Source organism: Poecilia mexicana, unplaced genomic scaffold (genome assembly GCF_051168715.1).
Source record: "Poecilia mexicana isolate PSO_F unplaced genomic scaffold, ASM5116871v1 scaffold_22, whole genome shotgun sequence".
In the NCBI taxonomy this organism is placed as follows: Eukaryota; Metazoa; Chordata; class Actinopteri; order Cyprinodontiformes; family Poeciliidae; genus Poecilia; species Poecilia mexicana.
The window spans coordinates 21,837,189-21,861,957 of record NW_028263391.1 but is presented as its reverse complement, the minus strand read 5'-3'; the positions used below and the strand labels follow the sequence as shown (position 1 = coordinate 21,861,957).

At 35.8% G+C, this 24,769-nt stretch overlaps 1 long non-coding RNA gene across 1 annotated transcript; it reads left to right on the top strand.

Moving 5' to 3' along the window:
• Positions 1-251: 251 nt before the first annotated feature.
• LOC106907598 (uncharacterized) lies at positions 252-23,356 on the top strand. The gene is made up of 3 exons (XR_001415639.2): positions 252-678; positions 765-813; positions 22,967-23,356. It is a non-coding gene; the product is annotated as an uncharacterized LOC106907598 (long non-coding RNA).
• The last annotated feature ends 1,413 nt before the right edge of the window (positions 23,357-24,769 follow it).

Genomic DNA, 24,769 nt, shown 5'->3' with positions numbered 1-24,769 from the left:
ATAAATAAAACTGAGCTTCAGTGATCATGATAAATAAATTGTTATGTAAAAAGGTAGTGGGGATAAAAACAATTAATCGACGTCTGATTAATTGTGAATTAATGGTTTACTAATTTAAAATGAATCCAATTGACGAACTAATAACATCCGCTTTGACTTTGTTTTAATGTTGTAGTTTGGCCGCCATCCACCAGAGGGCGCCGCTGGTCATCCTTAAGCGGAGCGACACACAGGAACAAATATGGCCTCTGGGCTAATCCACATCGGGACAGTAAATCCCTTCAAACACAGTCCGTTGTGGGACATATAAAAGTCACTTTTAAGCGGTTCTGTTTTGAAATATAAACACTCGACAAACTTTTAAAATTTAATATCTCAATAGCGCTAATTTAGCAGAGCTACGTGGCGGAGCAGCTTCAGTTTCTGCTAATTGACCTTAAGCTCTCGGCTTTTCCCGGAGCTCTTAAAATCCCAGCTGTCAGCCACTTCCTTACTGGATATGTTGTTTGCACTTCTGCTTATAAATCTTAAACTGAAAGAGAAACGAACACTGCTGGATCTGCTCGCTCAAAGGCTGGTGATCGATGTCTTAACCCAAAAAGAAGAACAGATGGTGGGCTGGTTCCCATAGCATCTCTGCACCCTCCGACGGCCATCAATGCACTATAACATAAAAAGGTAAGGATAACTCAAGCTGAATATCAACGTATACTACTGAACGCATATAACATGAAACACATTTTAATCTGCCTTTTTTTCCACAGCTGACAAAAAGCAGAAACCCCCTCAGAAATCCGCTGTGCTGCATGCAAGGTGAACTCAATAAATTTATTTTTATCACAATGTTGTGCAGGAAAAAAATAGATGGATGACTGTGCTTCAATTGAATTACAATTGGCATTGAAAATATACTAGATTTTTTTTAAAAACTCTGATTTAAAATGTGAATTTTCTGCAGATTAGTCATATTTGAAGTTGGCCGATTTCCTAAATTTACAGGAGAACAAAACTATACAGAAAGAATAAAATAAAATAAAAAAACATCTCTAGGCTGCGCAGGGATGCAGTTGGTAGCAGTTACCTTTGAGTTTTGGGTAGAATATATTTACATACAAAAGTTTTATGAGGTTTTTGTCTTAAATGAAAAATGTATATATATTTTTTGTACATTTTTTACTTAATTACAGCTCTAAATACATTGTTCTTTCACCACCTTGCCTTTTTCTTAGTCTGCATACTCCAGTTAATGATTAATTGATTACTAAATTAGGTAACGATTATTTCAATAATTGAATCATGACGATTAATATGATTAATCGTTTCAGCTCTAATCATTTTAAGCTTTACTTTCCATTAGCAAACACAATTTTTAGTATTTTATAGTTGCAGGCGCTACATGTAACACTGATTTTAGATGCAATATGTTGATGTTAGAAGTATTTTTTTCACTGCAGATGTTACAAATGGTCAAGCGTATACAATAAATGAGTGATATGACATTTCAGGTGATAAAATGTTTATTCTTTTATTCTAGAAAAATAAACATTTTAATCTATTCCTAATACTCTATATAAAAATGAAATAATAAATAAAATATCTGCTGAATGTGCCAATATTTTTATCTGATAAATCAATTAATCAAAATAATAATTGGTTACTAAAATAATCATTACTTGCAGTCCTACCTAAAAATTATGTTTGTAAGAGGCATAACAGGCAATGTTCATGGGCGTCGCCATGTTGAAATTCCTACTTCTGAACTACAATGCCGTTGTCTCTGGTCTGATGTAGTAATCATTGTTGACCCTGGATTGACCATATTTGTGTTGTGATGACATTAAGTTCTTTTCATGAAATTTTAATCAATATATCATTCATATTTTTAAAAGCTGGTAGCCTAAGACTTTCACGAAATGTTAAGCAGAGTTTCTGATCTAAAAGCCCAATATCAAGGTGACCTAGTCTTAAAACAGCAGCTTTTAAGATTTTAGTTCTTCTCTAAACTGCAGCCACTTTAAAACGAATGTTCAACAATACAACCTATGGATGACACAGACGCGCCTGTGATTGCTCTCTGTCTTGAAGCTTCTTTCAGTGCCCACTGAAGGACTCAACTGAGAGTTTCCCCTACGTCATTAAAATATCCCCCAGCACATATTGACTCTGTCTCTGCTGGTTTGATGATTGCAAAACAGCAGGAAACGCATGAGTTTGTAATCACGATTCACACGTAGCAATAAACCTTTAAAGACAGTCTTTCGTCCTGTTCATTGCTGGCATAATTGCCCTAAAAAAAAAAGAAAGCTGACACCTACTCTGAATGTTTGACCAATAACAGATAGCTGGGAGTTTTCTCTTCAACAGATGTGACCAGTTGTTGCAATTTTCAATTGTTTACACAGATAAATAATTCAATCCAGACAGTTGGAGGCACTACAAGCATGTTGCTGTTCTGAGGAAATGAGGACAGCAAATATGTGAATTTTCATTTCTAGAAAGGGAAAGCAGACCCAGACAGTTCATGAAGATGTTTTATAAAATGGTTTTTACATATGTAAGAAATATATTACATATCTGTTACATACCAATCAGAGCCAGGAGGAGGGTCTGAGCGCTGCCAATCACTCACGTGTCACCTCCTCCTGCTGCTCTGTGCTAAGCTACAGCTGGTTAACAACAACGTAATGTAACAAATATGTTACATATTTGTTACATATGGTAACATATTTGTTACATGTGTAATAAATATGTGTACAAATATGTTGTTACATATTTGTTACAACATATTTGTAACAAATATGTTGTTACATTTTTGTAACAACATAATATGTTGCTATGTATTTGTTACAAATACGTAACAATATATTGCATATTTGTTGTAATATGTAATTTGTTACATATTACATATAATTTTTTTTCCACAGACAATCTGTGAAAAAATTTAACAAACTAAATATACCACTCAGTTAGAAACAACCAATCAAAGCCAGGAGGAGGGTCTTAGCGCTGTCAATCACTCACGTTTCTCCTCTTCCCGCTGCTCTGTGCTAAGCTGGTTAACAACAACATAATCTGCCACAAATGCTAATGCTAGTTAGCATAGCCACAGTTTTCCTTTAGTGGTAAGTTGTTTTTCCACTATCAGCATATTGAGCAGTGTACATGAGGTTGATTGGCAGCACTAAGACCCGCCTCCTGACTCTGATTGGTTAAGCACTGGAAGGATCTTAATTTTTTTTCACAGATTGCCTCTCATGCCATACTACCATGACATTGTGATAGAAAAAACATATTTTTGTAAAGTTATGTACTGCTTTAAAGTATTTTTAAAGTGTTTACTATCTAAAATACTTTCCAAAAGGATTCATACTCTGTTAGTGATCCCAACTTTTTACATGCTGCAACAAAAATCATTTATCTTTGTAGGCTGTGTAATAAACTTACATAAAATAGTGGAAAATTCAGAAATAGGAAGAAAATTAAGTTTTTCGTCATTTTCTTTCTATCCATCCATTTTCTATACCTAACCATGAAGGACTGTGGGTATTTCTCTCAAGTGGTCATTGGGTGAGAGGTGGGGTACACCATGGACAGAACAAGCAATCTCACAAACACAAGCAGGAACAGAAAAGCATGTCTAGTAGGAACATTAATTCAGGGTCTGAAAGGATTTGAAACTCGGATGAATATTCAGGTTGCAGCAGGTCAAAGAGCCTAAATATGCAGCCAGAGCTACAATGCTTTGGATCAAAGCGTCGTCATGTGTCAGAATGACCCAGAAAGATCCTGTATCCTGTCCAGGTTTTTCAAAATTTGAACCTGGTGTTCCTAGTAGCATTCAATTCGATATGACTTAAGCTATTTGCAAAAAATAATATTTGGTCTGCAGATGTGCTTTCAGCTGGAACAACAGAAACATTTGGTCTTATTAAAAAAATGACTCAACGGGGCCAAAAACAAAGGCACACCACACTTCACGCACTTCCACGAATGATTTCTCTAATTGTGTAATACTTTATGATGATCTATTATATAAAATCCACAAACATACAGCAGAGTTTATAATTGCCTGTAAGTTTAATTGATCTAAATTGTTATTTGTCTCACTTCTGTCTTTGTTGGCCTCATCAATAATGGATAAAAAACAAGTCACTGGATGGATTTAACTAAGCAAATAGACACAAGCCTCTTATTGGATAATTACTGCAGGGTGACTATCTTCCAGCTGACTAAAAGTTATTTATCCCCAACTGATCCAATGAATATCTTATTAAAAAAAGACACGTTTTACATCCTGTGGTTGTGGAAAAGATGTTGGTCTTTTTAAGAAAAGTCCAAATAATTTGCTTGCATCAAGCAGAGAAAACCTCCTAGGAGATTACAGGAACGAGTCCAACGCTTTGTTAAAACTGGAAGGATAGTGGTGACATTATCTTCGAAAGAAAGGAAAGAAAGAAAATGCTGAAATTGGTAGAACTTGAAGGTATTTTAACAGTGAAAGTAAAAACAAAGAATTTGGACTGAACTGCTGTAAGAAAACCACTAATCAGTGAGGTTAACCAGAGAAAAAGACTTCAATTTCCAAGGGAACATAAAGATTGGACTCTGGGGGAACAGAAGAAGATCGTTTGGTCTGATGAGTCCAAGTTTACCCTCTTATACATCAGTGACCATTTAACAAACAGTCACAGACCACCAAACTTGAAATTAGCTCCACAATAATGCAACATCTTAAAATATACAACCCGAAATGAAAATGTGAGTCTCTAACTCATTGTCTTTGTTCCTCCTAAAGTAAAGGGTGGCGCTGTTTTGTAAATGTGATTGGGCACAATAAAACCATGAAAAAGCTGACTCAGGGCATTTTGAATTATTTACAGATCCTGAAAGTATGGATTCCAAGATGATATAAAACACATGGAAATCAAAAAAGTTATTTTCTGCCAAGTGTTGTGTGCATTTAGAAACATAATAAAAGAAAAGTAGACTTGAGTTGCGTTGGAAAAAAACAAACATTTTCTTTCAGCCCAACCTAAGTAATTTTATTTTAGGTGTAAAGATGCAGTTGGTCAGCGTGGGGCGCAGCGCTGCTCACCGCCTCGTCACTGGGATATCAGACAGAGATCTGTATGAAAGATAAAAAAAGAAACTTATCCTTAGCTTCCCCTGAAAGAAAAAAGTCAAGCACCTTTTAATATCCAATTATTATTAAATCAACCCTACACTGCATGGTTGTTAAGTCAAACCGACTTTTCACGTTAATGTTAGAAATATTTAAAATGATTGAATGTTTTTATTGCATTTAGGCTATAAAATAAAATGTCTATTTTCCTATTTAAAAAATAAATTTAAATATGTATTTGCATCTTTCAGTGCATTTCTTATATTGTATGAAAACAGGCTTGATAATGCTAGAGAATGTGATTTTTTTTAAAAATCAGATTAATTGAAGGAATGACAGATTAATCAATAACTAAAATAATCAATAATGAGTTGCAGCCCTAATTATAAGTATAATAATGCACTGCGTCAAATAGGATTTTCCAGATTTTTTATAATCTGAAGTGATTATTCTATGCAAGATGGTGAAATAGATTCAACCAAAAAAGTAGGCCACAAATAAATTTTTGATGCATTCAGTGCTTTTCTACAGGAATGGCTTTCTGCTTTTTGAATGTTCTAATTTTTAGGAAAACTTCAGTAGGTAAAGGTGTAGTTATTAACGTCGTTCTCCTCAAGCAGCTGCAGTCTTTTGGAGTGAGTCCAAATTTGTGTTTTCCTGCAAAAGTGACTTTTGGCAATACAGTTTGTTTCCTGTTTTGGTATATTTGTTACACTTTGAACAGGATTTTATGTTGTTTAACAACTAAAAATGTATTTAAAATAAAAATTTGGATCGTTTCCACTAGAGTTTGGAAGAAATGTGCTCGGCTTGACGTGACGGTAATGAACCCTGGAGCTTAAAATGAAAAGCATTGACAGTTTTTTTTTGTAGATTTATCATCTTGATCGGTTCAGATCCAGGTTTTTTCTTTTAAAAACTACCTGAACGTTAAAGGAAGCCGTAACCTCTCAGCTGATGTTGGTTTTACAAGCAGCTGAATGTGAACCTTGTGTTCTCTAAATCAGACAGATCGATGCTCACAGAGGTGTGTGCTTCAGTGACATAATGGAAAGGCTTTATGTCTGGCTGCATTCTTTGCCCTGAAGATGTGCCAGGTGAATATACAACGCAGTTTAGTGAGATGACAGGATTAGAAGTGCGTATTTTACATCTGTGTTTCACACATTTACATAAACAGTTTCTAAATGTTTCTCTTTGTTATTTCTGCGCTGTCTGTTCTATCGTCTGCAGACTCCGTGTTTATTAGGCTGCACTTCACGATCGATGGCAGCTCCGCTCCCTTTCGCTTGGAGCTGCTAACATAATTGCTGTAATTAAAATCGGGTCAGACAAGGCCTTTGACCTGTTAAAACCTCTGCATTTTAGAACAAGCACCTCCATTAATACGTCAATGGGATGGCATGGAGGCAGCTTGCTGCTTCGCTCAGAGAAACATTTAGCTTTCAGTTCCCTTAGATGGAGTCGACTCACAGCAAACAGAAATATCTAATCAAGTCCATTTTATTACACTGATTCAGAATCAGTCAAATTTAAGTTGCTATTCTAGATAAGAATATCCCCCGAAAAAGCCCATTCAGGATAAAAAGGATAAAAATGTGCATCAAACCTACTGAGCATGTAAATGGCGACAGTGGAAAGGAATAACTGATATTTTAGGATGTTTATTAAATCTGGAGGTATAAGAAATAAAAACGCTCATTCTGTAGAGGGAAGAACGTTACAGGCATCTTCTTCACGAGTCTTCAGTCAGAGGCTTCCAAAGAATCGCTGCAACACGGACTGGTACAGGAGATCCTCTTTGAAGAAAGCTGAACAATATGAGTTACAAGAAGATTTAATTTCCCTCTGGATTAAAAAGCTTTTTTTTTTTTTATTTAAGTGAACTGAATACACTGCAAAAACACAAAATCTTATTAAGTATCTTGGTGCACTCAAAATAAGACAGATAACTTACAAATATCTTTTCAGAAAGAGTTAGGAGCTTAATCCTGATTAAAAAGAACTAACTGCTGAAAAGTTACTTATAGGTTAGTTTTGTCTTATTTCAAGTGATCTAAGATATTTTCACTCGAAAGTAGACCAGAATTACTTGGTAAGATTTTGTTTTTGCAGTGTAAAAACACAAAATGTAAAGCAACAGACAGATTTATGGTTGCTGTGGTGGCGCAGGGGCAAAGCACAACCCACACATTGAGGCCTTGGTCCTCGTGGCGGTGGTTTCAGGTTTGATTCCCGGCCTGGTGATATTGAACTACTTTCAAATAAAGGCCACTAGAGCCAACAAAACCTTAAAAAACAAAAAGAAATGATGGTTGCTGTCTTAGCTGTTACTGCAGTGACTTTTAAAACACAAATTTATGCAAAAGTATCAGATCTTGGAAAAGGTGGCGGAAATACAAGAATTACACATTTGTGACTGTTAAATCAAATATATTAGTAATACAATATTCCAAAAGCTAAACTATGTAGGAGATTTCTTAGTTTTGTTTTGTCAAAATATAAAAAAAGTATTTCTGATCGGTTGAGTAATGAGGCAATGGGAACATTAATGACCGGATGCAGGCAGGACTGTGAACATTTTCATCTTTCTTTGCCTTTAAAGCAGAAAATCAGCAAAAAATACCCCTTAAGTGATGAAAGGAGCTACTGCCAGTTATTTTGAGTCAATGTGTGTGTGTGTGTGTGTGTGTGTGTGTTCGTGTGTGTGTTCGTGTGTGTGTGCGTGTGTGTGTGTGTGTGTGTGTGTGTGTGTGTGTGTGTGCGTGTGTGTGTGTGTGTGTGCGCGTGTGCGTTCGTGTGTGCGCGCGCATGTTGCTGTGAAGTGTATAGCTTATCGATTAGTTGCAACCATTCTGCAAGACATTGTGTGGAAAAGATTAAAAGCATCTGTTTCTGTTTTTGTTTTAAAGAGCCTATTTGCTAGGATTTAATTTGGGTTTTAGCCATTACGGCTAAAAAGTTCAACCATTAAAATACAATTAAACCAAAGAAATATTCGTACCTCTGGTAGATTTAGATGTAAAGATAGTTTCATTCAGCTGAGAAGATTATTTCCCACAGGATGAGACTGATGTCTCTCAAAAATAATAGAACATTGTAGAAAAGAATCAATAGATAAATCTTGGTGATTTAGAAATCAGATCATTTTTACCTCAAAAAAACTAAATGTTCCGAAGTATTTTTGGTCTAGTTTTTAATGCAGATATCTCAGCACACTTTAAATAAGACACAATTAACATAAAACTAACTTTTAAGCAAGATATAGGAGCTTGTTTAAAATAAATAATTCCTTAATTTAGATAAAAATAAAAAAAGTACTACTTCTACTTTCAGATTGTTTCAGAAAATGTCTTATTAGACGTGAAATAATTTGCCAGTGGAACTACTTCTCTTTTATTTTTATCAATATTAAGGAATTACTTACTTAAAACAAGCTCCTATATTTTGTTAGTTGTTTGTAAGTTACTTTTTTCTTATTTCTAGTGTACTAAGATGTTTGCACCTGACATACTTGGTAGGATTTTGAGTTTTTGCAGTGCCATCCAGGTTTTCGTATGTTTCCACTCTCATTTCATTTATTTTGTGTTTTGCGATGAGCTTAAGTTTGGAAAGGCCTCTTTGGCATCGCCGTAGACTTTAGCTCCCTCTGCAGAAGAAAAAACATTATCAATATTAAAGAGATTACTGTAAACCTAATCCTGCTAGGACTATGAGGAATGTCAGGCTTAACTGTACTTGGAGTGTAGAAAAGTTTGCATTTTTGACAAGGAAGAGGTGAATGAATCTTCCTGTTGGCGTCACCGTGGATCGAGATGTTGGCATCAAATCTAACAGGATTTATTTTTGCAGAGTTTTAAAGCCGAAGTCAAAAGTTATTGAAGATTTAGATCACTTGTTCTTATTATTTAATCGGGTTCAAATATAGGTTTTGCAATGTAAAATACTTCTTCTTTATCTAACTACCACATTTGTTTTAGCCTTTCTGTAGGAGCAATGCTCTGACCTGGTTCTTTCAACCAGCTGGTGCAATGCAGATACACAGATATTCAGAAACATACAGTAGGTCCATTATGGTGTCTGAAACCTCACATTACCATCAAGCTCCTGCAAATCAATACTGAAAATGGCAGCTGTGAGATTAGATGGTAAAAGTATTTTCTTTTTTCAGAGTTTGATGTAAAGACAACACTTTTCTTTTGTGTCTGCTGGGCATCTTCCAACAGACAAACAATCTCACACTTGTGGAGATATTCTGAACTAGCAGCAATCTTCTTTGTGCACATTCACATCACATACTGGCAATTTATTGGTCAGCATCTACAAAATACATTTAATCTGTTTTCACGTGTTTTTTTTTAGTTGGTAAATATTCCTTCAAATTATTTAAAAGTTTAAATTTAAAATTTGTACACCTTTAATTGTTTTTCGATTCTTCATCTCAAATGAAGATACATACAGTATGAAGTGCAGGGAACCTGAGAAGCAGAGAGGCAAAAGATGTTTGGTCTGAGAGGAAACAAAAACATCTGACCCTGCTCTGCTAGCGAAAGCCCCCTGCGCTCAGTGGGATTCATTAGCAGCACATCTTTATGACGCGATCCTGACAGAAATGCTGCAACTGGGGTTATTAATGACCTGATGATAAGAATAGTGCAGCCCTAAGACCGGCAACTCTGGGGGAGAAATTGCTTATTCTGAAATAACTTCTTGCTTCTTGCAAAGTCATTGCAGAAAACCAGGAATATGGAGACAACGAGGCTCCATGTTGAAATGGATAAAACATTTTACTGTAATAATGTTAATAATTGATTCTAGATCGTTCCTCTTTAGGTCCAAAGATAAAAACTTTAGTTTTGTCTGAAGTTTCATTCATGAAGCCTCCATCATGTTCCGACAGTGTGATGTCAGTCTGATGTACACAAATCAAATAAAGTTTTACCAAAATATGCAGAAGTTTTCTTAACGACAGGCCTTATAAAAACCCCCAAAGAAAACAACATGCGGCTCTGACAGATCAACAAGTGGAACTGCTTTCATGGTGCAGGACTACAAAGTGAGAAATGTGAGTTTTTTAACCAGTAACTGTTTCGCTGTCGCACTCAAACACAGAAAGCCACATTTGGCTCTTTACTTGTGAAGAATGAGCGTCCTGCACATGTTTTTCCTGCTCACATGGTCAATAATCTGTCTAAACTGTGTCTGTGTGTGTCGCATCAAACGGTGCGTGAGCCTTAATGATGAACATAAAGAGGCTGTGTCAAGTGATCACTGCAGTATTGATGTTTTTAATGGGTTTATAAGCTCACTGACCCACACACACATCCACACACTCACAGGGATTGTTCTAATTAAGTGCGTACCGACTCATTCAATCCAACCTTCTGCTCAACCTGACGTCCTCGTTGTAGGTTAATGGCTGCGGCGGAAAATCTTCATTTAGATTTCGGCCTTTTTTCCGTTTAGGTGGGTGTTAATGAGGTTTAGCGATGGGTCACATGCACAGGTTAGCCGTCGATGTTTGACATGGCGGCGCCACAAGAACCACATTAAACTGTTTTTGTTGCTGCAGCGTAATTGAATTCAGATGTTTAAAAGAGAACAAAACATCAATAAGATCAGCATAAAAATCACCAAAAACCATTCTTAATAAATAGAATTAACAATATTAATAATATTCTTAATAGGAGTAAAAATATTTGTACTATTACTCCTGCCTTTAAGCAGCAGACATAAGTTTTGGTCATAATTATATTCCATGATATTGCATGGAATACAATATTATCACGTTTTCACAATATAATTATTATGTTTATACAGTATAAATATTATTTTTGTACAATATAATTATGTTTTTATAAAACAATTATCACATTCATGCAGTATAATTATGTTTTTCCATTTTATTATGTTTGTTCATTAAATTATCCCGATATTTCAACATATTATTGTGCTTTTACAAAAAAATGATCACATTCTTTCAACAATATAATTATAATTTTTAATTCAACATATTATCTTTGTGCAATATATTATCACGTTTCTACAATATAATTTTTATGTTACAACGTGATAGTGCTCACAAATGTGCTTTCCTCTGTGACAGCAATATGCTTCCGTATGTATGCCAGTCAAAGAAAATACAATTATCCAAAATAAGCTGTCATGAATCTGATTTACCACTTTGAGTTGCTATTTTGTTTTATCAATCCTAAACTTACTCTGGATAATTAAATTAATTACAGGACTGCAGCACTGTTCTCTGTTGTCTGTTTTTAAATGACCAAAGATTTGTAACCAAAGGTTTGCTCCTGCATGGCTGACTCGACTCCAAAAGACACGGGCAAAATTCCTGCAAACTATTATGTAAAGTTTGTGGGAGGAGACCACAAAAATGTGACCCAAGTCATACATTTTAAAAGGAAATCCTGCTGAATGTTTTTACTTTTACTCCTGCCTTCAACCACAGACATAATTTTTGGTCATTCTAACTGAGCAGAGAGAGGAAATCGTCTTAACTCTTAGCTAATCCTCCGTTTATTTTACAACTGTTTTTAATGTGTTTTCATCTTGCTGCCCCTTGAAGACAAAAAAAAAACTTTATTCATTTTATTTAAACTGACTGGTCTGATTACATAAAGTTGTGTTTAATACAGATTTATTTCCTTAAACTAAATTGTTCATATAAAAAAAATCATAAGTCTTGTGTGTTTCAGAAAAAACAGAAAGAACTCGATAAGAAAAGTAGATTCTGCACAAGATTACGGCTTAAACTTGCTAAATATCATCCTGTGATTTGCCCTAAAACATTTTACATTAAAGAAAACAGCTGAAGCTATGCAGCTCAATAATAAAATGGGATTCCTTCCAAAACTGCAGGGAGAGTCATTTCTCAAACACCACCGCTCATTGATTAAGACCAGTCCAAAGCTGCACCCATCTATGCTTTTACATTAACAAGAAATCTAATTACTAAGAGTGATGTAAACGCCGCCACTTCTGATTGGACGTGTGTTGCGTTCAGGGACTGGATTTTACTTAAACGAACCAAAAATAAACTTGGTTAGTGTCAGACAGCAGCCCCTCACAATTAGAGAATTTCTCTGAAACACAAGGAAGCACTTAACAGCAATAGAGTCGGATATTTCCCCGAGGAGTTACCGAGCGTAATCAGAGGTAAAATGAGACTGCGTGTTGGACATGCATGCACCAGGCGCCCAGAGGCAAATCTCTAAATGAACGCTGATTTCCCGCCATGACAGCTGGATGACTAATCAGACGCTGCTGAACCTCCTTATCAGCCAAAACGGTTTCGTCAGGAACATGAGCGTTAGGAGACGTTTATTATAAGGTTAAGGAAGCAAAATGGTTGTAAAACTGTTGGAGCACCTGTTAAATTTTCCACTGTGATGTAAGTAAACAGAATCCCTTCTGTTGTCATTCTGCACGAAGAAAGCACAACAAAATGTTAAAATAAATCAAATGATTGAGTAAAATAAGTATATCTAAGTAAAATATGAAATATAGTAGAAACACAAAACAACTGGGAAAATGTTGAGAAAAAATAAATTAAGAAAATGTCACCTTAGTTTGTGTATTTTTGCATGTTTTGACACTAAAACATACAGAAAATGCCACTTGAAATACATCAGTATTTACATAGATATACATCAGAGCAGAGGTTGTACTCAAGTAAGAGTAAAAAAGTACTGAGTAATTGATCAAAGTATCAATCATTTAATATTTAAAAATTACATAATTAGATGGGTCAAAATATAAATTTAAATGCAAATGTTTGAATTTTAAGGACTGAAATAACAATAATTCATATAAGTAACAAAAGTTAACAAAGTCAGGCAAAAATAAAAATATTCCAGGTCAGTTTATTTCAATATAAAACTGATTAAACTTTAACAAAAACTGCAGGTGTGTCTGTCTCTGGTTTGTTTTTCATTCAGTGGGTAGAAAATCCAAAAGTTTTACTCAAGTAAGAGTAGAAATACTTCAAAATAAAATTACTCAAGTACAAATAAAAATATGTTTCAGGTTGAAAATACTAAATTTGAAAGATTATTCATTAAATTATGTCACATTCTTTTATATCAAAGTACAAAAGTCTCATTTTGAGGCATCCTTCTAATTTTTCCTTTTCCTGTTTCTGAAAGAAAAAAAAAATAAATTGTGTGTAGAAGAAGCTGCGGACTGGAGAAAAGCTGAAATTGTTTTCACTGAAGGAAACGTCTGTACTTACATCTAGCAGTTGCTTTTTTTTTAAAAAGTTTGATTAAAATGAAGAAACACTGTTACCATGATTGGTAGGAATCCTCATGTTGATGATTTATTGAAAAACATTTGCACAAAAACAGAAAAACTTGATTGACCAGATCTAATAACTGAATGGAAACAGTAAAACCATTGAAGCACTGAAGGATCTGGCAAAGAGGTGAAAAGACTGACTGGCTTTTAAATGCAGGGAAGGTGGTTAAGCAACAACCAGGAGAAAGCCGTGTAGCTGTGGATGTGACACTGCATTAGAAAGAAAACAGAGGAATAAACTGAATTAAATATTTCTTGCTTAAATGTTAGTTGTAAGTTAGTTTTGTCATTTCAAATTTACTGAGATATTTGCTCTCCAAACTAGACAAAATACTTGGTAAGATTTTGTGTTTTTGCAGAGCAGTCTGCCTTTTATCGACTTGTGGAAGTCATTTTAGTATTTGAGGCTGAAATAAAAACAAAATAAAACTTATAATAGGAACATAAACCTTAAAAAGCTGCACTAGCAAACAGCCGCTAGTTCAATTGTCTCAATAAATATTTAGTTTTCTGAAATTACGAGGTCATAATCCACAACTTGTCTGCAGAAGGCTGCAGTAAAAGGACGTTCCCTTGTCTACATCAAACATCTAATCTGTCTGAGCCTTTGAAGATTCATTGGGGAACAGAAAGTCAAGTGGTTACAGGTGCCTTCTTGGCACGTGAAGCAGATTCTGTGAAATCTGACTGTTTCTTCAAATACCATGTCTGGAAATTTTCATTCCCGTTCACATCTGACAGGGCAAATGAAAAAAAAGCAAAGAAAAACACCTGCTTTTGGTTCTCCATATGTTAGTATTTTCCCACCATTTAGCCTTTTCTTCCTGCTCTGCATGATCTGTAGCACATATCTAAAGTTAAAAACATGCACACAAACAGGAGAAGAAGAAACCCCCTGTGGATTCCAGCTAAAAAAATCCTCTTTCATATTGAGCTTCTCATCACCCAGCCGGCCTTTGAAAGAATAAACGAGTGAATCTCTCTTTATCACAGTGGGATCCGAGTCTCAGCCCAGTTAAAAAAACACAGCCCCCTCTAAATCTTTAATATTTAATACCCCTCAAAGTACAGGAGTAAAGAGCGAGGCAGTCTGCCGAAGAGAGACACGGGCAAACAAAGACGAGTTGAGCTTTTATCGTGAACCAGCCACATGATGTAATTTAACGGCGGTGGATTTTTTGCCGTTGAAGGATATCTGCTGTCCTCCTTCTGTCTGCTTAGTTTTCTAACAAACGGCTTGCAGGAAGCAGACTGTTGCCCTTCAAAAAGTCTGCAGCATGTGGACGCCCTGGTGAACAAAGCTGGACCCGGCTTTAATAATTCACTCTGATCTTTTCCTTTTTTTAAAAACCCATGTTGCATGAATGATGCTCCCTGCTAAATCACACATTTCGCTTAATTTAAAGAGCATTAAAGTTGAAAGTTTTGGGAAAAGTTTGTTTTTTTCTGTTAAATCTTTTTTTCTTGTTTTTCTATCTGCAGTCGGAGGAGATGGGACTTTGTTAGGGGTATCGTGGGAGCATCGTGTCTTTGCTCTAATATAATCAGTTTCAGTAAATTACTCCAGACCTTAATAGCATTAGGACCTGGTGACACTCATTTAGCCCACTTAGGACTCTGAATGTCTAAGACTTCAGAAACACTGGATTAAATGTGGCTGCCTGAGCAGAATCTGAGCTTGGTGGGATAAGAGTATTACAAAAAGAGAGTTTTACTCCTGAGGAAAGAAAAATAAACTAAGTGTCACATTCATCAAAGGATATCTCATACTGTGTTTCACGGTACTGTCTAAATCTGTCTGGAGGGATTTTTTACACAGTTTGACAGAGTTTGGATTTGACTTTCAGACTCCAGTCTGTTCAAAATTCAAATTCAAACATTGAATGTTGACGATCCGACTCAGCTCTTTCTGCCTTACCAGTACCAGAGATGGAAATGATTTTTACCACAAAATGCTCCCAGTTTTGCTCTCCTCTTTATTCCTCTTTCAGAACAAATACTGGTAAAAACTAAGAGCCCGCTGCAGCGAACCTCATTGAAAACCTCCTGGTTTCTCCACCAAATATTGATTTTCAAGCCTCCGTCCATGTTAATTATGATAATCTCACATTTACAGCCAATGAAAACACAGCATTTAAGATGGTAAAACTACATAAAAAAAACATTTTTAAAATCAAAATTGACTAAAAGAAAAGCACGTTAAATACCTGCTTAAAAGTTATTTGTAAAAAAGTGATTTTTCCTCCCTCCATTACTTCCATAGTTTTCTAGTTGTGTCCGAAATCTAAAGGTCCAATATTGCAACTCAGGATTCATTCTAATAAATCGCATTGAAACAACATTTTGACTAAACATAAACTCCAAGATGCAATTTAAAGAGGCGTTATCATTCAAAATTGAACTTTTTTGAGCTTTATATCATGTTATCTGGATAAACTGACAGCAAAACGCAGAACAGAAGAGCAACAGCCACATTTCATCCCAGGACCTACAGATTAGGCTTTAAAGCTGCTGATGTCACAGTAAATCAATCTGCAATGAAAAACTATGTACTGATCAGAAACATATTTGATCTGTGGCAGGAGAAGAACTCCACTACTTTAAGTTTGATCTGTTTAGGATTTTTTACAGCTGACTGTCAGAAACTTTGATTTCTCTCCCAAAAGGCAGATTAAGCTGAAAAGAAATGGTGGGGATGCCCTTTGCCCTTCCCACGCAGCAAGAAGGTTCTGGTTCTGGGTTTGTCTGTATGGAGTTTGTTTGTTCTCCCTGTGCATGTATGGGTTCTCCCCAGGTACTCCAGCTTCCTCCAACTGTCCAAAAACGTTTCTTCACTTAGCTTCCCAACCAAGGCTGATGATTAGTGTCCTACTAGAAGGTGCACCTCCACTCCAAACTCAAGTCTTTTCTGTATTTTCCCTACATTTAGCTTCTTCCAGATTTAGATTTTTTTTAAAGTTCACATTTCCAAGTGCTCTCTATCTAAATTGATTGAGGTTAAATGGGACCTATTGTGCAAAATTCATATTTTGAATGTTTTTATACTTCCATTTGTGTCTCTACTGCTTCTATAAGCAGCCAAAGTGCTTAAAAACCACCTAGTTGTTTGTTTTTTATTGGCAATAACTTAATGTTTTTTGGTGTCTGTCTTTATCAAAAACCTCCTGATTGCCAAGTTACAACTGGCCAGCACTGCCCCGTTACCTAGCAACACAAGCAGAGCCCCGGTCCTGTTACCTAGCAACACAAGCAGAGCCCCAGCACGTTTGGTCAGCTATTTTTACTGCTGTGTTCGTTGTACAATGGCTGCTGGAAAAAGATAGGTGTTTAGTGTTGACTTACAATCCGGAAAACACTTCCTGCTTTCTTGTTGGTTGTGCAGAAGACTCTACTCCTGCTTTTCAAAGATGTACAGTTGTGTGATTTCACACCTGTTTGCAGCCAATTTAATGAGCGAGTGTAAAGATTGAATTGGGGGCGTGGACAGCAGCAGCTTATTTGGATTTAAAGTGACATAAAACAGCTCAAAATAGGCATAACTGAACAGATGGAAATCTCATTATCTAAGAAGGGTTTTGTAATTTTTCTTTTGTAATGAACATATTTTTTACAGCTCATAAGTCACCTTTAAACACACCATTACATGTTGCTTGGTGTTTCCATAACCAGAGGTTGCTGCCTCACAACAAGAGACCATTTTCAAATAAATTGCATTTAGCTATCAAAGATGAAAGATTACTCACATATTTTTGAGGATATATATTCTTCCCAGACAGCAAATGTCCAGAATGATGTTTTCCTCAGGAGCTGAATGGTAAATCTGTTTCCTCTGAAAAAGTTGGCATAAGAATTTAAAAAGCTTGTTGAAAGCTATGTGACGAACTGTTATTGGATCCTTATTTGAAGTTTTGCATTTTTTACAAGATGCCTTGTGGAGATCTGAAGAGCCACGTGTTACTGGCTGGAGGTAATACAGAACTGTAAAGGATTAAAACTTAATAAAAAACAGTCAAAAAGGGGAAAAAACAATTACTGGGCAGTCTTACTCAAAAGATTTGGAGATGGAAGATAAAAAGAAATAAAAATGACTTTTTAGCAGGATACACTACATATAACCCATTTTTACAACCTTATACATGATCAGTTTTTAGTTTTTGTATAATCTGAGCATAATAGGATTCAAGATTTTATTTTTTGTCATGTCACCATATTTTATTTGTGGTAGAAAATTTACACTCAGGTTCCAGATTAAGAAATTTAACACAAATAGAATAAATAATTAAAGGAATAGGTCAATATTTTAGCATTTAGCTGATTGCCTGCCAGCTAAAAATTTAATTAACTTTTATCTTGACTCATGAATGTACGTGTCTTGAAAACATATTTTATAGATTTTTTTGTTTTCTTTAGTTGTGGCTACATATTTTTATATCCACCTCTATTAATAACAATAAATTATTGCAATTTGTTTGACAACTTTAAACATTTCTGAGCAACAACAAAAAAATGTGTAGGAGGGCAAATACATTTTGGGGGGGAATAATTTTTATTCTAAATAAAGTTTTTTTATTTCTGTAACCAAATGATCAGTGGATCTAAAAATGGAAACAACTTGACCCCCAATAATGCGTAATTTAGCTCTGAAAAAAGTTAAGTTAAAAGTTAATGATCAGTTTCTCTAATTTTACTTTTTATAAATTTATGCTTGAGTAAAATGAACATTGTTCTTTTATTCTATGAACGTGTCTGAAGATTCAAGCAAAAATGTTATATTTATTTATAGTAAATGAGAAATGGACAAAATAACGAAAAAGATGCAGCGCTTTTGGACCTGAAATAATGCAAAGAAAACAAGTTCATATTGATTTGTCTATTAAATATATATTATATGTTTCACTTATGGAGTTACATTACTGATATTAATAGAATAGAATAGAAATGTCTTTATTGGGGAAATTTCTGTGCAAAAGCAGCAAAGTAACTCAAAGTGGCAGAAAAATAAAAACACAGTAAGGACAAAAATTCAGCATGAATACTTTGTAGTTATAAAAAAATACTTTAGTTTATTGAATGACTCTCTATAATTTATTTTTCTCTGATTACAGGCTTCAAGCTGAACTTTAGTATCTAAAGCAAACAACCAGCGACTGAGAACTCTGACAGTAAAATGAACATGTAGGACCCCTGATTGCTTCACCTTCTCCACAGTAAATCAACCTTATCTGACTGCAGTGCAGCAAATGAGAATATATGAGACAGGGGAGGACCCTACATGTTAAAAATGATCCTCTGTCTCTAATCTGACTGATGTCTTTGGTTTTTAACCCCACGGTTCAGATTAATTGGTGCCATGCCTCCTTAGATCCCTGCCAGATCTCCGTTTCTTAGATCGACATTTGTGGGACCGTTTGTCTTGTCTGGTTTCTCATTTGTCATGTGTAGCCCACTGGGACGCTATTTTCTTTTCCATTACTTCATTCGCTACAGATGAGAAATATGGCACACAGTCATTGCATAGCACTTGTTTGCATTAGTGTAGCATTTATGGAGCCGAGTTATTTGCTGCCAAAACTCAGCAGGGATACCCAAAGATCCTGTTCACAGATTTATTGCAGAACTGATGTCACTTTCTGCTGGCTGTGGTTTAAACCGTCTTGCTACCAAAACAACATGCCATCTTTCATTCAAAGTTGAACAACTGATCTGAGTGCATTGTCTCCATTTAGCTCACTGACTGCATGAGTCATCATTCTCTGAACATGCTGTCTCTGATCTGAATGTAGAAACTCATATAGGTTTCATCTAATTTGATTTACCAACCTGAGGATAATCCTAATTGCTGGTTTTAATGAGAGAAATCATCTCTGAGGATATTGAAACTTTCCTGCTGCTGTAAACACTTTACCCCAGGCAAAAAAAAAAAAAAAGGCATGAAGCCAATTAACAGGAAATTATTCCACGTCTTTATTAGAAGGTTTAATCACACAGGTATTTATTCAGTGACAGGTTTTTCCTTTTTTTTTATATATATATATTTTTTGTGGTACACCAACATAACATATTGCATGGTTTTGAAGAGGAAGGAAAAACATTTTTCAAAAAGATGTGGTGGATTTATGATCAACAAAGATCAACAATCTTTAGAAGCACCTGTTGATAAAGTCATAGTTGTATTTTGTGAATACTTTTATTCACAAAATAAAGTTTACATCTATTAAAGTCTAGCTAAGGCAAATAAGGTTATACTGAGCAACGAAAGTCGTCTTTTTTATTGACAAATGTATCACGTTATTTGACGAAGAGGTTTTTATATTTAACCTTTACATACAAAATGTAGAAGCTAATAAATAAAACGCTCCTCAGTTAAAGCTACTCGCACTTTCGCCTTTCACGAAAAGACCAGATGCTAATATTAGCTTGTTCATTTCAAGGCAGCATAAACTTTACCTTGAATTTAGTCTAAATTACATCTCTATTTTTTTTATTGTAAATGCGTTCATATGTGCTATTATTCTGCTGCAGCAGTAACGTAGCTAAGGCTTTTATTTTGAAAGACTTAGAACAACAAGGCGTCGTAAATCGACTGTCGCAAAATGTACAGCAGCAGCGGGAACACAAGCGTGCACAGAGATGTGCTTCACGGCTAAAAACGAGAAAAGGATATTGTCCAGGAGTAATTTTAGCTGTTCTTTGGCACTTGGTTGATGAGAGAAAAAGGTTGGTATTAGCGTTTTGTTGTGCAAATTTACGCCTAGATATATTTCACGGAGCAAACAGGTTGCTATTAAGAATAGCACTTATGGTTTCGCCCACTAGAGGGTGCTCATGATCTTTGTTAAATTAGTCATGCTTAGTCAGCAAAGCAAAGATTAAATGTAAAGTTAGTTGTGACTGTCTGTGACTTTTAAGTTATGTTATAGTACATGGAAAATATAAAACTTAATGCTAAAAGGGGTTTAATGAAAATGTGGTAATGGCACTCAAGGTAAAGATTGTCAAGGATAAAAAGGTAAATAATCAATTTCAGGTAAGTTAATAAGGGGCTTTAGTTACTAATGGTAATATTTGCTGTGTATATTTTGTAGCTCTTATGGTTTGTTCACATGAAAGGATTGCAAAACAGCAAGTTTGAGAGACCATATTTTTAAACGGTATGCTCCTTTTAGCCAATAGTGATGAGTGGTGCGTCACTAGATGCAGTAAGTGTTCTGCTTCCTTGGGCTGCCACTATCTGTTGGAAAGTTTTGCACGTAGGTTAATGTGACACAGTGACTCGTACTCCAAAGTCTGCATATATTTCACGGTCATCACTTGTTCTCCACTGGAATCTCTCACAATTATTCTTGCAGTTTTAGAAATGGTTTTGCCATATGGCAGAAAACAGGCCTGTCTGAGGTTTACTGGCAGAGGTCAAGACTTCCTGTCCTGGACAAGACTGCTGGAACATAACTTTTATCTGTCAAGTTTTCATTGACATTTCAAATGTTCCTTCCCTACGATCTGTCCCCACAGCTATGTTCATGTTCCCAAAGGAATTAAAATCTGCTACAGTTGTCAGAGCAAGTAAGGAATGGGATTTATGTTACTTTACATGTGGTTCCTTGGAAAAGCTGCATGGACTTGTTATCTGATCTCCTTGGTAATTGCTGTTTTGTCGACCATTGTACAGAGGAAAAAAGGAAGATATGGGACATTTCTTCGTCCCATATCCTCACTGATTTATTTAATGTTTATGTTTTTTCAGAAAACAGTTGTGTGGAATCCACACAGATATCTCTCAAGTACTTCTTTGTGTTATTTGGAAAAAAGTTCTTCAGTGTCCAGAAAATGGGGTAGCACAAATCCTTCCCTAACCGCTAACCCTACCCTTGGAGAACTCTTCTAGATTTGACCTGGTAACACAGACACATGGTTGATGGTGAAACTCATCCTGAAAGGCCCGGACATATTTCACTTTTATTAGATTGAACTTCAAGAGCAAGTCATTGAGGTTCGCCGCTGCATGACAATATCTGTCAACACGTCTGACCAATGGCAGTGATGGAATGAGTGATGCTTATTGCAGAGTTTAAGAGAAGACACGTCACAAAACAATTAGGAACACATGGATCCAAATTAACTGCTCCATTTTACCCTTTAAATTGTTTTCTTAACATTTGACACAAATTTTAACACTTTTTTTCGTGTGGTCTCTGGTCCGCTCTCATCTACATATGCATTTGAACTGAGACCTAGGTTTTCTGCACATTCGCACCTCCCAAAACAAACTGGACTTTCTATGCAAACAGATTAGAGTTTGATTAAAGTAGACTAAAATAAAGTAGTGAACACAGCACAAGTGTCTTGGGGTCTTGTTCATGAATGAGGAAAAAATGGAGTGGGCATTTGATGGGTGGATCGATACTGTCTCTAAAGTGATGCTGGCTCTGTTTCAGTTTGTCATGGTGAAGAGAGAGCTGAGCCAAAAGGAAAAGCTCTCAATTTACCTCTAGTTGATCTACATTCCTACTCTCATCTTTGGTCTGGATCATGACCAAAGGACGAGATACAGGCAGCCTCTGCAGGGTGTTTGAGCTCTCATTTAGAGAAAAGAGTGAGATGCTCAAAAATCCAGGAGGGAGTCGGAGTAGAGCTGCTCCCAGATCTGGTTAAGATGCCTCCTTGAAGTCAGGAGGAGACCCAAAGGAAGACCCAGGACATGCTGGACGGACAATGCTTCTTCACCAACCTGGGATCATCTTGGCCCAGGTAGCTGGAGAGAGAAGTCTGGGCCTCTCTGCTTAGTCTGCTGCCCCCATGACCCAACTCTGGATAAAGCAGAGGATAATGGATGGATTTCTGTATTGGTAATCAAACATGAAAGAAACTGACATTCTGCAAAAGTCTTGATGTCAGGAGTTGAACTCTGGACAGCTCACTCAAGGACTAACAGCTTCCATATTTGGGCCGTGTGCTCTACCCACAGCACGCTACCCCAAACAGCTGAAAATTATTAAATCATCTGGATCTGATTCAATCCCCTTCCGTGGTTTCTAGCTGCTCTTCCATCTAAACAAAATACTGCCCGGCGGAAGTCCTGTGGGGCTTCTGGGCAGGATTTCTCCCTCTGGAGGAACAGGGCACATCCCAGTGGAAGAAGAACCCAAACCTGACTCAGAACCGGCACTTCGTGAGTAAGAGTAGAATGAAGAAACCAGACAATTATTTCAGCTGAAAGAAATCTCACTACTGTTTGATTCAAGTTGAACTCAGAAAATTGACCAGATGCTCCACAGCACTGTTTCACTTGGTCTGCCTCTGCCTGATCAGAAGACCAGAGTTCAGTTAGCATTTCAGGAAAATGTGGATTTTCCTAAAGGAAGACATCCAAGCACTGCTCTTATAAAAGAAGAAATTATTTACCCAGATCTCCAAAATCCCAGCAGTGCAGCCAATGTAAAAGTAAATTATATATGCAACACTTGACTGATAACCATGAAATTACCAAAACTATCTATTTCAGAAATACTTTCTCTTTGTTCTTGGCAGATGGCAGCCTTATGTGAATAGCCAGATGCTTCCCCAAAGAATCATATCAAGTTTCTGGGTAACGTCTCCAATCGTCCTAAATGGAACGACAAGAAAACCAACCATCATTGTTCTTTCAGATAATCAGACGTGGCTGATTACCCCAAGCCTGAAACCACACGCTAAACTTGAGTAATGCAATGTTTGTCTTAGATGGACACATAAGGACACACTGTCATCGATCTTTCCAGAACTTACAGCGGTATAGTTTGCCAAGAGGAATAATTCAAAAATCTTGTAACCTTTTTTTATTTTTATGGGAAAGTAGTCAGGATTGTAATTACTTTTGGAAACAGTGTAGTTTTTGTGAACGAGGTTTGGCAATAAAAAGGCAATACATAACCTCAAAAAGCCCAACTAGAGAAATATTTTATGAAAGTTACGGACTTAACAAGAGTGTTAGACTTTTTCTTTGTCTTCCACCCTAGACGACTGTTCATGAATGAAACGAGGAGGTTAATTGAGATGATTTATATACTGCTGCAGATGAAAACATAAAGGTCAACATACCAGAAGCAACTGCATTAAGCCTGTAATCCTCAAGTCAAAGGACCATGAGCAGAAAACATCTGCTGATGTTCTGTTCAGTATAAAGGAAACCATAAATCACTGCTTTTTGAAAAACGAACAAAGACAAGCATGGAGACTGTGACGAATGTAATGGAAGGGGTTCTGGTGGTTAGCATGAAGCAGTTTTTAGTCACCAGACTGTAACCAATCAGTTTTATCTGTAGGTATAGCGAAATGCTTTGAAAAGTATTTTAATTATCAAAACATGCCACTTATTCTGGTGTCTTTGCTTGCTACCTGACCATATCTACAATTTGGTCTTTAAAAATGTTTGCATTTAATCTTATTTTTTAAATTATTTTTTTTAAATATGCATTGATTATTTTTCTGTTTCAAACAGTTGCTAATTCCCAAAGACTGTTGTTAAATTAAATTGGGCTTGAGTTGAGGACTATCGGGATTGTTGTTATGAAAAGAATAATCTGTTAGGATATGACAAACTTTTAATAATTACTTTAATAAATGTTTTGTTTGAAAGGGAAAATGTGACCTTAGTGACACAAAACCGAAACATAATACGAATAATATCCACATCTGAAAATATTTGCAAAAAAAACCTAATTTCTACACTTTATTGTCTATAATAATACGATATAGTATTAAAAATTGAGTTTAAAGGCAAAAGTCATTCATTTAAATTTTCACATTTAAATTCACATGTTGTATAACTGCAGAATACTGAAATAAAAAAAGCAAATCACACAACTCAGCTACAATATATACTGTCTTTAGTCTGCAAAGAAAACGTAAACGTTGGAGCCGCCACCATTCCAGGGAAAATAAAGTTTTTTAAACTATATAAACAAATATATCACTGAACCCTTTGATAATGTCAACGATCCAGCCAACATTTTCACTAATGATCTACTTTATGAAATTAATTTGACATTTCACAAAGATTCAGTCATCAGATCATCACCACTCTTGTTTAAATTCACAAAAATACCTGAAGCCACCAAGGATACCTTTCTGTTTTAAAATACAGATTATCCAAATGATGGTAATTGCTCTTTTACCATTTCGATTACCTGATCTGACCTGTAAGAGCTAATTAAAACGCACCGCAAAAGGAAACGAGAAGAAAGAAGCAACTCGCTGGATTTCAAATTAACAAAACGTTCTTCTTTCTTTTTTGTCATGTGAACTTTAAAACAATGTGTTTTATTAGGGTGTAAGATTAATTACATAGATTAT